At 46.1% G+C, this 14,801-nt stretch overlaps 1 long non-coding RNA gene and 1 other non-coding gene across 2 annotated transcripts; one reads left to right on the top strand and one right to left on the bottom strand.

Annotated features, from left to right (window-relative positions):
* The first annotated feature begins 165 nt into the window (after window positions 1-165).
* LOC110136383 (uncharacterized) lies at window positions 166-9,093 on the top strand. The gene is made up of 3 exons (XR_002313632.2): window positions 166-454; window positions 2,039-2,144; window positions 8,924-9,093. It is a non-coding gene; the product is annotated as an uncharacterized lncRNA (long non-coding RNA).
* Window positions 9,094-10,438: 1,345 nt separating this feature from the next.
* TRNAE-UUC (transfer RNA glutamic acid (anticodon UUC)) lies at window positions 10,439-10,511 on the bottom strand. The gene has a single exon. It is a non-coding gene; the product is annotated as a tRNA-Glu (tRNA).
* Between the last annotated feature and the right edge of the window lie 4,290 nt (window positions 10,512-14,801).

Here is a 14,801-nt window from a genome sequence, read left to right as displayed (position 1 = left end):
CCCGCCCGGAGGGAGAAAACAAACTTTGTGCGGAGCGCGGTGCGCTACGCCCACCCCCCGCGGGGCGGGCCTGCGGAGGCTGGGGGCTCGGCCCCGCCCACCGCGCCCGGAGGGGGCGGGGCCGGGAGGGCACCTTCTTCCTGCGCCCACCCCCGCCCGCAGGAATGCCGCATGGCCTCCGGAGAGGAACGCTGGGGACCCCGGTCGGGACCGTCCGCTTGGGGGGCAGGAAGTGGCCCGTTCCTCCTTTCGGAGAGCGTTTCCGGAGCGCCTACTGTGTGCCCCACGCTGGCGGGTGGGGGCCGTAATGGGGAGGAGAAGTCATGCAGATCCTAACGTTTGTTAGTCTGTTCCCTCCACTGGGATCTCCCGCCGGCGGGTTAATTGTTCCCATTGCTTGGAGAGGAAACTGAGGCCCAGTTGGTCCGGGGATTTACTGCCCGCCCCCCAACTGGTAAGGACTTCGGTCTGAATGTGACGCTGGTTCTGTCCTCAAGTTCTCATAGAGTCGGGTAGAGGTCACCCCTCGGACACAAGCCCAAAGCACGTAGCCCTGGAGTTCATCACACAAGGGGCAGTCAAAGCGAAAAACAGCCAGTGTTTAAGGAGTGTTTGTAAGGCAGTGATGTTTAAGCAGTGACATTAAGCGAGGCACTGCCTGTGTCACCCTCGGCTCTTGCTGTAGGTGCTGTTATATGTCAGTCCTTGGTTTGCCCGTGAGCGGTTCTTAGCCATTGCTTGTTACACTGTCAACCAGAGTCATTCAGCCCAGGTGTGTCCAATAGCGCAGGCCAACCCCTTATCTGATTGAGCCCAGCCCTTGAAGGAGGCAGACCACCTGAGAGCTCTCAGTGCTTCTGGCTGGTATCCTTTTCCTCTGCCCAGGATACCCAACTCCAGTATCTGTCCCTCCGTCTTACCCAACCCTGCCAGCACTCTTCCCTGCTCTTTGCTCTCTGTTCCGCATACTGTTGACCAACCTGCTGGCCTTTCAGGGAAACTTTGTGCCCTGCAGAGCCTAGCACAGAGTCAGCCTAAAAATGGGCAAGGCCTTTGCTGGGCCTCTGGTTCCTCATCTGGTCCCAGATGACCCTTGAGCTTGGAAATCAGCACCTTTGAAATGGCTTTTGGTCTTAACTGCACTTTAACTATGGAGAACTCAGAAGAAAGATCTGGTTTGCTCCCCAGGTCCTAAGCCCATCAGAATGCTGATTAAATGATGAAGGTGCACCTGGGTTCCCCATTGAAGCCAGACCAACCTGCAAATGCTTAGAACCCATTCGGCCACACTGCTTTCCTTGCTGTGATCACCAGGGTGCCAGTACTGCCACCCAGTGCTTCCATTTCACATGGGGAAACCACCGCCCGACTAGAGGCCCCAGACAATTTATTGGGGTGCTCTGTCCACAGCCTTCTGAGAGAAAGGGAGGTTTACATGAAGTCTCAGGTAAGAAAGGTAAAATCCTCAAGACCCTGGTCACTAGGATCACAGAGGAGATGGGGGCCTAGGTAAGGGGGACCTGGAAGGAGAAACGGCTGCAGCCAGATGAGCCTGGCGTTGTAACTGTTCCCAGCACATGGCGACAGGCTTTGTGTCGAGTGCGTGGGATGACCCTGTGTATTCTGCCAGCGGCGGCCCCCTAGGCCAGTATTTCCCAGCTCCTGTGCTACAGCAGGTATCAATCCATCTGGATGAAGGGAAGGGAGCAGCTCCTTCCTCCTTTTAGCCTGCAGCACAGCCACCTGGGAACCGATAACAAAGCAGCTTCAGGAGCCCCTCCCCAGACTTCCTGGAGGGGGAGGGGGAATCAGGAGGTACGGGGCGGCTGGTAGTGTATCAAGATGGTGCATTGTAAACAAATTCCCCAGGTAAAGCCTAAGTACTCCGAAGAGTTTGAGAATTACCGTACAATGTTTCTCAACTGGTAAGTACCAGAATTTATGTGCATCCTTTAAGCCAGGAAGTGTACTTCTAGGAATGTCTTGAGAAATGATTGCAGAACAAAGATGAATGCTTACACAAGATTGTTCTTTGCAGCACTATTTACTTTGGTGGAAAATGTGAAATAACTCCCTGCCTCTCACTGGGAGCCGATTGCTTACAGTCACTCTGGGACCTCCGCACAGCGGTATGTTGTACTGGGGTAAGTCTGAGCGCTGACCTAGGAGATGGCCTAGGTTTATTTATTATGTCACTTTGTGGTGTCCTAGCACAAAGGGGGTTTGGGTATACTTGCTGAGAACTTTCATGGGAAAACTTTTTCCAGCTGGGAAGTTATTTTGTCATTTTCTCTCACCCAGTTTTGCGCCCTGCCCTGCTGCCTTGTTTCACGTGGAAAAGCAGTGTCCTTGAGAGGGAAGGACTGGTGTGATGAACCTGGGGTCCTGACTCCTGGGACTGGTCTGGGGTGGAGCTTGGAAGGGAAAGAGGTGGGCGGGGCCTCAGAGCTAACCTGGTGGCCCCCAGGAGGCCATTTTAGGAAGAGTCCCAGGAACTCAAGGGCCCTCAGGCTAGAAAAGGGACTGGACCGGTTGCATAAAGCAGGCCTGCCTCTGCACCTGAAAACCCAAATCAGAGGCTCGGTGTGATGGGGGGTCTTTCTTGATTGATCCTGTTTCTAGTTTCCTTGGTTGTTGCATAGGTTCAAATGAATGTCATGCAAATGTATTTCCCTTAAAAAAAAAAAAGGAATAAAAAAGGAACTTCCCTGGTGATCTAGTGGTTAAGGCTTCCATGCTTCCAAAGCAGGTTGCACCGGTTTGATCCCTGGTTGGGGAACTAAGATCCAACTTGCTGTGGGCCGAGGCCCCCAAAATGGAAACAACAAAAAAGCCAGCCAGTACCTTTTTCACCCGTTAGTGTTAGTTGCTCAGGCATGTCCGACTGTCTGCAGTCCCATGGACTGTAGCCTCTGTCCATAGAATTCTGGCAAAAGTACTGGAGTGAGTTGCCATTTCCTTCTCCAAGGGATCTTCCCAGCCCAGGGATCTTCCCAACCCAGGGATTGAACCCAGGTCTCCTGCATTGAAGGCAAATTCTTTACTGTCGGAGCTACTGATGGAAATGGGGAAAGGGACCAATATTCACCAGAAGCCAACATGAGCCAAAGTTACAGCCAGTGGCATAAATGAGATGGGGCTCCGGGGGCGAGAGGGGAAGTATCCAGCAAAGGCCAGGGTCAGTAAGTAACTCAGGAAACAGCTGTATTGGATTGGCTTGAAGGGCCTTGAAGGCCGAGGTGAAGAATTTGGCTTTGGCAGTGTGGTCAGTAGGGAGCTCCTGGAGGTTTCGAGACAGTGGCTGAGGAGAGGTGGCAAGAGATGGAAGGCAGGGTGATCAGGTGAGGCAGATCTGGGTAACTGAGACCAAACAGATGGCCACCTGTCTCAGGTCTAGGAGGTTTGTGGCTCTCTCCTCTGAGGTTCTGCATTTTCAGCTCCTGTGAATTTCAGTTTATCAACATCTTACTTTAAAAGCCTTGTAGTATTTTGTTGAGCAATTACAATACAATTTGCTTAGCTTTCTCCTAGTTGTTGGGTATTCACTTACTCATCTCATTTTTCAAAAAGTATTTTTTTACTTTTTGGCTGTGTTGGGTCTTGGCTGCAGCTCATCAGCTTCTCTGATCATTGTACGTGGGCTCCAGATCTCTGGCTCGGTGGGCACTGTGGCTTCCCAGGTGGCCCCCGTGGTACAAGAACCTGTCTGCCAGCGCACGTTCAGTCAGTGCGGGAAATGAAAGAGACTCGCGTTCGACCCCCGGGTCGGAAAGTTTCCCAGAAGAGCACGGCACCCACTCCAGTATTCTTGCCTGGAGAATCCCATGGACAGAGGAGCCTGGAAGGTTGCAAAGGGTCGGATATGACCGAAGCGGCTTAGCACACATGCAGGCATGATCTTAGTTGCCTTGAGGCACGTGGGATCTCAGTTCCTCCACCACAGATCTAACCCACATCCCTTGCACAGGAAGGTGGATTCTTAACCTCTGGACCACCAGGGAAGTCGCCTTATTCATCTAATTTTTGAGCATCCAGTGCTTTGACAGGGTGTGCTTGAAGCTGGCGAACCCACCCCCTAGGTTGTCGTGAAGGGTTTGGGCTGCAGTGGTGGAAATGGTATGGGAATTGGGATTTGGAGATAACTAGCCTGGTGATAGAGGCAAGTCATCCAAAGCCACTGAACCTCAGTTTTCTCGTCTGTGGAAACATCTGGCTTTGGTGGAGTTAAGAGAAAATAAAGGATGTGTAAAAACCCTTTTGTGAATAGCATCCAGCATTTGTAGAAGAGCAGATACCATTATCAAGATGTCTTAGCTCTGCTGCTGCTTTTTTTTTTTTTTGAGTGATTAATTTATTTATTTTTAAGAGGGGCCAAAGCTCCTCTGGGTCTTCGTTGCTGCGTGTGGGTTTTCTCTGTTGTGGTGCTTGGGCTTCTCACTGCAGTGGCTTCTCTTGTTTCGGAGCTCAGGTTCAGCAGTTATGGCACGAGGGCTTCGTTGCCACTCAGCATGTGGGATTTTCCCAGACCAAGGATCGAACCCATGTTCTGCCTTGGCAAGCAGATTCTTAACCCCTGGACCACCAGGGAAGTCTTCAGTTCCGCTTCTAACAGCTGTGTGGCATTTGACACTCCGAGTTCCCATTTCTTTCTCTTTGTCTGAGGGAATTGAGAGGGTAGGTCATGATAATCCTAAAGGTCTCTTCCTTCTTTGGCATTTTACCATCTGAGACTTAAATGTTTTTGAAAGCAACATATTGTATATATAAATGTCTGTTTGCCCATAGTTCAGGCAGCACTGGGTTAAAGATTAGAACGCTAGATTAAGATTTTAAAAATCTTTAAAATTGTTATCTTTTTAGGTTTAAGTGGTAAGTAATATTACTTAAAAATGGTATATGTCTGCATGACTTTCTTAAATAGTTTTCTAGTTACAGTTGATTATCTGATTTTCTTCTTGTGCAGTTTGCATTTCAGATGGTCCCCAAGTTACAGCATCTTAATTTGGGGATGTTGATGTGGCAGGGATGAGTCAGTAACCTGCGGGTAGAAATACCACAGTCTCTTCTCTTGATGCTCTCTGGCTTCTAGCCAGGTTAATTAGCGAGTGTTCTGCTTTTAATTCGGGCATTGAAAAAAATCCCTTTCTATTTTTCTGGTAGTCCCTACCTGTAAACCTCTGGGTCTTACAGAAATGAGCCTCCAAAGCTGGCTGCTGTGGGGACCGGGAGACTTATTGATTATATTTTTCTTCATTCTTTTAATTAGGGTCTCAGGTGATAGGATAGATGAGAATCAGATTCTATTTGGCATGCTTTCATCTTTTTTATATATGGGAACTTTCTTACCTCCTAAAGTATGTTTTGCATTATAAAAGCAAATACACTGTGTTAATTATGGTAAGTTGAACAACGCCAAAACATAGGAAGAAAAGGTAAGTGACCTCCCCATCATTCCCACCTTCCTGCATTAGCAGTGATGGCAGGTATGTTTTCCTTACCTTTCTCTGTGTTCCTGTAGACACATGCAAATAGATACACACATCCTGAGAGGTGTTCTTCTCTCCTCCATCTTATTTAAATTTTTTCCTGATTGTCAACAATTGCAGTTAACATTTTGAAGTGAATGTCTTTGCAATTCTGAAAATTTCCTTAAATAGATTCTCTGAAGTGGAATTAATGGGATGAAGAGTTGGAGTGCAAGTGTAAGGCATGTTAACGAAGTGCTCTCCTTAACAACGTTTGTAGTGTTTGAGTGCTTGTCTTACCTTGTCCTTAGCCGCGAGTGTTAGCAGTTTTGTGTTAATCTCTGCTCGTTTGATGGCTGAAGAATCGTCTTTGGTTCTTTTAATCTGCATTGAAAAATAATCTGTTTTGTCTGTGCTGGGTCTTTGCTGCTGCGCATGGACTTTCTGTAGTTGCAGTGAGCAGGGGCTCCTCTAGTTTCGGTGCTTGGGCTTCTCCTTGTGGCGGCTTCTCTTGTTGCAGAGTACGGGCTCCTCTAGGGCACATGGGCTTCGGTAGTTGTGGTATGTGGGCTCAGTAATTGTGGCCCCCAGCAATAGTTGCCCTGAGGCATGTGGAATCCTCCCGGGCCAGGGATTGAACCCATATCTCTTGCATTGGTAGGTGAATTCTTATCTACTGGACCACCGGGGAAGTCAAATGTTTGTACTTTAAGGACCCTTACTTGCCTCTGTCTCTTCCAAGGCCCTGAAAAGGTCATATGTTTTCATAAAATGTACAAGTTAAGAAATTGCCGTTGTAATCACCTGAGGGGTTTCCCAGGTGGCTCAGTGGTAAAGAATCTGCCTGCCAGTGCAGGAGACTCAGGAGACGTGGGTTCAGTTCCTGGGTGGGGAAGATCCCCAGGAGGAGGAAATGGCAACCCACTCCAGTATTCTTCCCATGGACCGAGGAGCTCCGAGGGCTACAGCCTATAGGGTCACAAAAAGTCGGACACAACAGCACACATTCCGTCACCTAAGACCACGGTCGTATTCCACCATGACCTCCCTCCTCACTGTTCCCCTTGTTCGTAGTGGCCTTCTGTTGGCTCTGGACACTGTTCCTGATCTACCTAAAGGTTCAGTTAGAATGCCTTTGCATGCTTGTGTGCTTAATCAGTCATTCTTGTAGCCCACCAGGCTCTTCTGTCCATGGAATTTTCCAGGCAAGAATATTGGCGTGGGTTGCGATTTCCTCCTCCAGGAGGTCTTCCCCATCCAAAGATCAAACCCTCATCTCCTGTGTCTCCTGCATTGCAGGCAGATCCTTTACCCACTGAGCCACTGTGGAAGCCCAGAATGCATTTAGGTTGGGTTTATCTATTTATGTAATTTGCAGTCACTTCCAGCAACAGTTAAAATATTGACAACTGTTCTGGTAGAGGGAAGGCTTTCATGACACAGAGCTGCAGGAACAGAGGGGTTAATAGTAGCACCGTATAAAGATGTCCTACGGAATCCACGCCAGAGGTACCTAAGTAAAAGAAGATATGACAGGGTTTGAAACCTTGAGTCAGAAGCTGGTCTATGGCAAATTCTTCCAATCATGGAGACAATAAAAATGGAAGCAGAGGGCTCAGTTTTTAACCAACACTTATTAAAAATGGAACTTTTCTTCTGCCAAGAGTGTACTTAATAATGCAGCGTACACAGTTATAAGTGTACACGTCAGAAGAAAAACTGAGTCATCTTTATTTTCTCTCTATAAAAATTGTGTTACAAAGCTATTATCATAAGGCCAAAGAAAGTGCCCCCAGGGACTTCCCTGGCGGTCCAGTGGCTAAGACTCTGCACTCCCCATTCAAGGGGCCGAGGTTCAATCCCTGGTCAGGGAACTGGATCCCACATGCTACAGCTATGCTGCAGTGAAGACTGATGATTCCACATGATGAAGCTAGAACCGAGCACAGCCAAATAAGTAAATAAATGTTTTTTTTTAAGTGCCTCCAGGGACTTCCCCAGTGGCTTAGTGGTAGAGAATCCGCCTGCCAGTGTAGGAGACTGGGTTCAATCCCTGATCTGGAAAGATCGCCCATGCCGGGGAGCAGCTAAGCCCGCACGCCATTCCTGTTGAGCCTGTGCTCTCGAGCCCTCGAGCCGCAACTACTGAAGCTTGCACTCTGCAGCTGGAGACGCCGCCACAACGAGAGAGCCTGTGCACCGCAACTAAAAAGGCCGAACAGCAACGGATACAGCGCAGACAAAAATAAATAAGTAAAATTATTTAAAAAAGAGAGGACTTTTAAAAGTGCCCCCAAAAGTAGGAAAAAAGACTACTTTTGTGATAGAGATATTTGTGATGTGATATTTGTTAGTTGTTTAAAAATTTGCAGTGTGCTATCTTTTTTTCTCATTTTGAATGCAGTCATATTTGTGCCAATTTTATATATTTAATATTACATTTTTTTCTTAATAAAGGCCCCCCAAGTTATATAAGTTTCAGTTCCCACAAAGCCCTTACCTGGTTTCAACCCTTAGGATGAATATTTTGCTAGAGATTAAGCCTTACCCTTAAGAAGACCTGAGTACAGTTTGTCCCCTCTTGCTGCTGCAGTTTAGATGCTCAGTCGTGTCCAGCTCTTTGCAACCCCATGGACTGCAGCCCGCCAGGCTCCTCTGTCTGTGGGTTTCTCCAGGCAAGAATACTGGAGTGGGTTGTCACTTCCTTCTCCAGGGTGTCTTCCTGATTCAGGGATCGAACTCATGTCTCCTGCTGGGCAGGCGAATTCTTTACCACCGTGCCACCTGGAAAGCCCTTTGGAAATGAAATTTCTTGCCTTTTAATCTGATTTTGGCATGGAAATAAAACTTTTGAAGGGAGTGATTACTTTTTAAGTGATTGATTACTTGATGCAATCTATTCATCACATTGCCTTTTTCACTTAACAGTGAAAGGCCTTTCTCTTAAAGGCCTTTCTCTCTTCATACGTGAAGAGCTCCCTTGTTCTTTTCAGCAATTACCTCTTTTTAAAAAAAAAAAAAATATATATATATATATATATATATTTACTTATTTGGTTGCACTGGGTCTTAGTTGTAGCATGTGGGATCTAGTTTCCTGACCAGGGATTGAACCCAGGCCTCCTGTGTTGGGAGCTCAGAGTCTTAGCCACTGGACCACCAGGGAAATCCCATAGCAATTACCTCTTATTTCTGTCTGGATACACCATTTTTATCTTACTTCTGCGCTGCGGATTGTCATGTAAGTTGATTCTAGTATTAACTGTCACAAACAAAAGTGCAGTAAGTAACCTTATACATCTGTCATTTCACAGAGTACAATTGTAGGATAAATTTTCAGAATTTGCACTCCCATGAGTGTATGAGAAAAATTTAGGTTGGAAATAATTTTTCTTTGGATTTTTTTTATTGTGGAAGAATATGTGTAAGCTAAAACTTACCATTTTAACCATTTTCAGGTGTACGGATCCGTGGTATTAAGTATATCCACATTGTTGTACGGCCATTTCCAGGACTTCTTCATCTTCTCAAATGGAAACTCTGCACCCATTAAATAGTAGCTCCCTATTGCCTGTTTTCCCCAGCCCCTGGCAGCCACCATTTTACTTTTTGTATCGATAAATTTGATTACTCGGATACCTCCTAAAAGTTGAATCATACAGTATTTGTCCTTTTGAGTCTGACTTATTTCACTCAGCACAATGTCCTCGAGGTTCACCCATGTTGGAGCGTGTGTCCGAATGGGCTTCCTTTTTTAAGGCTGAATGATATTTTGCTGTGTGTATTTGCCATGTTTTTGCTTATCCATTCAGCCATCCACAGATGCTTGGGTTGTTTCCACCTTTCGGTCATTGTGAACAGTGCTGCTACCGACATGGGTGTGCAGAAATCTGTTGAGTTCCTGTTTTCAATCCTTTTGGGTATATACCCAGAAGTTTCATCAGGTTTTGAAGGCATCACTCTGTTGTCTCTTAGCTTTCAGTATTGCAGTTGGGAAATCCCAAGTTATTCTGAATACTGATATTTTGCGTGTGACCTACTTTTGCTTCTCTAGAAATTTCTAGAATGTCCTCTCATCCTTAGCGAACTGGAATTTCTTGATGATATGCCCTGATATGAGTCTATTTTTTTTTTTTCCCCTGTTGTGCTGAGAGTTCTGGGAGTCAAGCGGGGGATGAAAACTGGGGGGAGGGGGTGGACTCGGGGGGTGGGTGGACCTCACCATTTAGTGTTATGAGCTCTGTGTCTTACTGGCAGTGTTCCCAGAGCTGAGGAGGGGAAGAGGGCTGAGGATCTGGACGTCTTCAACAGTTAGTAAACAAAGTTTCGTATAATTCCTCTTGTTGGTATCTTCTCAGTCTCCTGTGTCTAGTAGCTACCTGTCCAGGGGCCTTCTTCCACATTTTAAAAAAATTTCTGACCTGCCTAAAAATAAATTTCTGATCTGCCAGGGTCTGGGTTGCTGCCACGGTGGGCAGGGAGTAATATAGGGAAGTGATCTAAGAGTCTACTATTTTATATATTTAAGCTGCTCTTTGGAGAAGGAAATGGCAACCCACTCCAGTATTCTTGCCTGGAGAATCCTATGGACAGAGGAGCCTCGCGGGCTATAGTCCATGGGGTCGCAAAGAGTCAGACATGACTGAGCGACTAAACAGCAAGCTGCTTTTTAAGCCTTCTTCTGTGAATTTTCCCTCCTGTAGCAGCCCTCTCTCCCAACCTCGCTTTTATGCCCCCTTCTAGAGATGGCACTAATTTCTGAGTCTTTTGGGGGATTCTGTGGTATGAATCAGGTTAAATTTTCACCTTTTCTCACTGCGTACTTGGTTTTGCCATCTGATAATACTTGCCCATTTACTTTCTACCCCAACAATTTTGTTGTGTGGTCCCTTCTCCTGTTCTCCTCTTTCTTGTAGGGTTATGCTGTTGTTGTTGTTTTGGGGTTTTTTTTGCCACACAGCTTGCAGGATCTTGTCCTTGACCGGGGATTGAACCCATGCCCTCGGCAGTGAAAGTGCAGAGTTCTAACCACTGGACCACCAAGGAACTCCTGGTTTCTTCATTTTGAAAGTAGAGTTTCAAGAGGGAGTCTAGCGGCATACCTGGGATAAATCCACCATCTTCAAATAATTTTTTCCCAAACGTCTCCCCAGTGGTCCCAATGCCCTGTGTTGACTAGTCTACCTTTCTGCCTCTGGGTTGAGATGCTGCCTTTGTCCTGCACCAAATATAAAGTCCCATTTGTCTGTGGATCCTATTCCGGAGCTTTTTCTTCTGTTTCACCAGATCTTTTATTTATTTATTTTTTAAACTTGAAAGCAGTAGAGTTTTTGTGGGATGGAAAAAGAGTTCTTTGAGTTATTTATTTTGTTTTCCAAAAGCATTGTCATTCTTTTTTTTTTTTCCCCCCTTGGTCACACCGTGCAGCATTTGGGATCTTAGTTCCCTGACTAGGGATCGAACCCACGCCCCCTTCAGTGGAAGCATGGAATCCTAACCACTGGACCGCCAGGGAAGTCCCTCAACAGACCTTTATTAGCACATTCTACATGTCAGGCTCTGATCTAAGCACTGGAGGTAAAAGCAGTGTGTAAAGTAAAGCCTCTGCCTCATGGAAGTTACATTCTAGTGAAGGGAGATGGGAAATAAATAATGTCAGAGAGTGATAAGTATTAGGAAGAAAAATAGTAAGACAGAGAGTAAGATGTTGAGCTACATACCAACAGAGAAGTGATGATGAGTGGAGTCTTTAATAAAGTGGAAACTCCAGCCAGGCTTGGATCTACAGAGAGGGGGATGTTGTGGGCAGAGGAAATACCCAGAGCAAAGACCCTGAGATAGAAACGAGCTGGGTGAGTTGGAAGAATAGTGAGACCAGTGTGTCTGGAGCCCTGCAGGCAAAGGGGAAAGTGGAATCTCGGCCTAGATTTCGCAGGGCCCGCTAGACCATGGCAAAAAGTGTGTATTTTCCCCCACACCCAATGAGAAGTCACTGGAGTGTTGAGAGCAGAAGGGAGATGTGCACGTCATTACGTGTTAAAAACAAGGCTGTGGCGGTTGTGTAGAGAACAGACCACGGGAGGAGGCAGGAGTAGCAAGCAACGCTTCGGCTGTTGTCAGTGAGAGAGAGTCGTAACTTGGACTAACCAGGGGTGCGGTGGACAGGGTGAGAAGCTTCTGGAATGTATTTGGAAGGTAGAGGCAGCCAAACAGATGGGCTGAAGGACTGATGTGAATGGAAAGGAAAAGAGTGACCTGATCAACTAGAGGAGTGATAGTGATTAATTGAGCTTGACCAGGTACTTGACACAAATCCTTTCGTTTACTTTTCGTAACCCTTTCAGAAAATGATGTCTTTGAAGAGCAGAGGAAATGGAGGCTCAGGTAGTTTAACTAACCTGCCTGTGATGACACTCTGGTCATTGGAAGAGCTAGGATTTTATTTCTGTAAGGTCAGTAGTAAAATCCCCTTCTCTTTCTGATTCTAGTAATTTTGTGACTTTTCCTTTTTCGTCTTGGTCAGCTTAGCTGAGGGTTTGTCAATTTTTACAATCTTTTCAAAGAACCTACTTTCGGTTTTGTTAATTTTCTCCAATGTTTTTCTAGTCTCTTTCATTAATTTCTGCTCTAACCTTTATTTCTTTTCTCCTGTTTGATTTAGGTTCCATTTTCTCCTCTTTCCCTCTAGAAGGTCAGGTTATTTATTTGAAATCTTTCTTCTTTCTTTTTGACCATGCTGTACGGCTTGCAGGATCTTAGTTCCCCAACCAGGGATGGAATCCTCACCTTCAGCAGTGAAAGCCTGGGCCAGCTTTCCATATAGGAAATGGGAATAGCAACACTGTCTCCTCCGAAGGCTACTATGAGAGATAAAATAATGAAATGCTTATGCTGTGCTCTGCCTAATGCTTGGCAAATAGGGAAAGAACACACACAAAAATCTTCATTTTCTTACATTACATGACTTCTTACAGTTTTCTTTTTATTTATTTGCTAATTTATTTATTCGGCTGCCTCGGGCCTTAGTTGTGGCACCCAGGATCTTCACTGCATCACGTGGGATCTTTCCTTGTGGTGCATGGACTCGCTAGTTGCAGCATCTGGGTTTAGTTGCCTGGCTGCAGGTGGAATCTTAGTCCCCAACCAGGGATTGAACCTGTATCTCCTGCATTGCAGGGTGGATTCTTAAGCACTGCACCACCAGGGAAGTCCCGATTTCTTAAAATTTTCTAACCTGTATTTCACAAATCATTGTGTGTCTATGTTTCATATGGGAAAGGCTGTAGTAAATCAGTAGCAGGAGAGTACTTATTTTTTGCATGGGATAGCAAGAAGCTTCACAGAGCAATCTGTCATTTTTGGGAGGGAGCCAAGTATATGTCCACGCAAAAACTTGTACGTGAATGTTCATCACAGCCTTATTCATAGTAGCCTCAAATTGTAAGCAACTCAAATGTTTATCAATTGGTGAAAGGCTAAATAAATTGTGTTATAGATCCTTACAGTGGAATGCTACTTTTCAGCATTGAAAAGGAACTGCAGGGACATGCAGTAACAAAGAAATCTCAAAACTATGCCATGTGAAAGGAGCCAGTATTGTACGGTCTATTCGTTTAAAATTCTAGAAAAGGAAAGAAATCTATAAAAAAGTGGATTAATGGTTGTGTGAACTAAGAGGGCTCAGCCAAAAAGGGGAATGAGCAGACATTTGCCAAAATTAATTTCATTTTTGCACTTAAAATGGATAAGTTTTATTTAAAACAAAAACAGGACTTCCTTGGTGGTCCAGTGATTGAGAATCTGCCTGTTAATGCAGGGGACACGGGTTCGATCCCTGGTCCTGGAAGATTCCACATGCCACAGAGCAACTAAGCCTGTGCGGCACGTAGAGAGTAGTCCTTGCTTGCCCCAACTAGAGAAAGCCCTCCTGAAGCAATGATGACCTAGTGCAGCCAAAAATAAGTAACTAAAAAACAAAAACAAAAAACTGTGGGACACAGACAAAGCAGTAGTAAAGAGAAACAAGTGCAACAGCAATGAACGGTTAAATTTAATCATACATTAAATTTAGTTGATCAGTAGCTTACATACACAGTGAAACTATGTTCTTTTTTCACTGGGTTGTAAATTCACTTTCCCATCATCCCAGTCGGGGACATTTTACAGCTCAGCATCTGGATAAACAAAATCCTTCGGGACCCAAGTGCTCAGTGGTAGAGAACCCACCTCCCAGCGTAGGAGATGCAGGTTCGATCCCTGGGTTGAGAAGATCCCCTGGAGAAGGAAATGGCAACCCACTCCAGTATTCTTCCCTGGAAAATCCCATGGACAGACGAGCCTAGCAGGCTACAATTCATGGGGATGCAAAGAATCGGACACGACTTGGCGACTAAACAACAACCTTGTGCCTCACAGTTTCCCTTGAGTGGAAGTAAATTCCTTTTATTTCTTTCTTTTTGGCTGCACTGGGTCTTTGTTGCTGCCCACAGGCTTTCTCTAGTTGGCAGTAAGCGGGGCTACTCTTTGAGGTGCCAGGCTTCTCATCGCGATGGCTTCTCTTGTTGCAAAACAGAAGCTCTGGGCCATGGGCTTAGCTGCCCTGCAGCATCTGGGATCTTGCCGGATCAGATATAGAGTCAATATCCCCTTCACTGGCAGATGGATTCTTTACCCCTGGACCACCAGAGAAGTCCCATGAATTCCTTTCTTAAGGGAGAATTTATATCTGACTTATATTTCTTTCTCAAAAATGAGGTGTGCTTATATGCCGTGTCTGTAAGTCTCTGTCCTGAAACATTCCAGAGGAAGAACGAACGTGCTGGAGGGTTTTGCCCAGGGCAGTGACATGGTCCCATGTATTAATACAACTGGAAACTGCCCCGTGGATGGAGGAGAGGCACATTCGGGGAGGATCAGAAAGGCCGGTTAAGAGGCTCAGTGCGGTTGATGGATCTGTATGCTTCAGTGTATGCATTTTTCTATACGTACGTTTTGTGCTTGCATGCAGTCACTTCAGTTGTGTCCGACTCTGTGCGACCCTATGGACTGCAGCTCACCAGGCTCTTCTGTCCATGGGATTCTCCAGGGAAGAATACTGGAAAGGGTTGCCATTCCCTTCTCCAGGGGATCTGCCCCACCCAGGGATCGAACCCATGTCTTACATCTCTTGCATTGGTAGGCGGGTTCTTTACCACTAGCACCATCTGGGAAGCCCCATATATAAGTTATACTTCATTTTTTAAAACATGAGAACAAAGAAATGTCTGAGTAGTCCACTTGAAGTCCAGCGGTCAGAGGAAGGGGCTCCAGGTCAGTCTGACAGTCAGAGGGACAAGT

This window comes from Odocoileus virginianus, chromosome 9 (assembly GCF_023699985.2).
Source record: "Odocoileus virginianus isolate 20LAN1187 ecotype Illinois chromosome 9, Ovbor_1.2, whole genome shotgun sequence".
Classification (NCBI taxonomy): domain Eukaryota; kingdom Metazoa; phylum Chordata; class Mammalia; order Artiodactyla; family Cervidae; genus Odocoileus; species Odocoileus virginianus.
This window is presented reverse-complemented; position numbering and strand designations above follow the sequence as displayed.